This window comes from Glandiceps talaboti, chromosome 17, assembly GCF_964340395.1.
Source record: "Glandiceps talaboti chromosome 17, keGlaTala1.1, whole genome shotgun sequence".
NCBI lineage: Eukaryota > Metazoa > Hemichordata > Enteropneusta > Spengelidae > Glandiceps > Glandiceps talaboti.
Window position 1 is genome coordinate 14,408,409 of NC_135565.1, and position 1,789 is coordinate 14,410,197.

Here is a 1,789-nt window from a genome sequence, read left to right on the forward strand (position 1 = left end):
AAAACGTCAGTCCGTGACAATTAAAGATTAATGATTTTAAAACATAGTTTCTTTCAAATAACTCGTATGTCTGGAACGAGACTTCATAAAATGAACTATTGAAATACCTAACATATAAAAACACGTCGTGTTCGATTTCAGAATTAATAACATTTCCTCATTCCGTCAGGGAAAATACGACTCATCTGAAGGGCCTTGTCACTACAAGTCGCTACATAAACCCTAAGGTCTCAAGTATTTTCTGAATGAATGGAGAAAAACATCGGATTGTAATATAATAGTTATTGTAATACCTCCCAAAGCACAATTTATGTAAAATCGGTAATTTTAGAACATTTTGACTTACATTTCGATCTACCCTGAACCAGTGACGTAGACACGGTTTGTCGTGACGTAGAACAACCAGGGTATTAATCCATATTTACTGTTGAAAGACCATAACTTGGCGTGTGCATGGTATAATGTATGAGGTCCATTCACTGGTCTGTTCCCATCTACTTTGCATGGTGTAGAGCCTATAGTAAATTCTCCTATATCAACTTTAGCTACGTTCTGTCAAATGTATTCTGCCGTTGGTCCTATGTCACATGACCATTCCAGCCATTCGGAGAGAGACATTAACGCCGAATAACTAAATCATTGCGTGATCAAGGTCCATAGTAGACGTCGCATTCGTTTCCAATTTACCGTTACAAAATAACCATATTTTACTTTCCCATTGATTATTAGAACCATATTCTCCATCATTTGCAAGCATTTGGATACCTCTTGATATGTCTTATGATTTCATTAACATTTTTACGTATACATACTTGTATGTCATACTGTTTTCCTAAACGTTGCATTCTGTAAGTCAATATTCGAATCAGTTAGTCTGATATAAAGATATGGCAGGCTTCAAGTAATAGACTGTTTTATTTACACCTCAGAAAACTTTTTAAGTGAAATCACAGCCATTCATAAATATGAACGAAACATAACACAAATGATTTAATTTGGTTTAATGGTCAATTATCTTTTCAGTTTTTGATACTGGTGATGCGGGCTGTTTCGTAGATTATTCTTGTTTTTTTTTGTCACAGCCCATATGTCCTTTATTCTGTTCTGTTCTGTTGAAGGACTCTTTTGTATTCTGTAACTATACTGTGTCTTTGCAAGGATGTATGGAATTCCATCGAAAATTGAGATTTCACGTAGCAATGGAAAACAAAATCAACATGTGCATATCATAATAGTCTGTTTTTCTTGTGTTGTAAGTGCAACAAAACCCTTAGTGAGTTGGTGGGGAAACATAAATAAACATATAAATGAATAAATAGGTAGGAAGATAAACGCCAGGAAATCATATATGGACAAACATAGCCTATGCCATTGTATTTTGACTATCAGTGCTGAGTATTACGGCACTAGGACATAATGGGTTTATGTGGAGTTGCTGTTTACCTAAAACGGTGTTGCCATTTCTGTAATTTGACGATGGCTAAATTGCAGTCACTGACCTACTTTCCTCGGAAAGGACGAGTGAAATTGTTACACGAGAAGTTCATTCTCCATTTATCAAATAACTACAAGTACAAGACAAAATCAGGAATCACGAATCAATTCTAGTTAATGTTCCAACACATGACCGACAGCGTGTACAAATAATAAATGACTCGTAAAGAATCGGTTTTGTTGATACCTTTATCTTTGGAGATTATCGTGCAATGGATAACTTGTGGATAAAAATCAATGAGCTATTCATGGTCTCGGTAGATTCCTCTCAATATAATAAAAAGATTAACCTCAG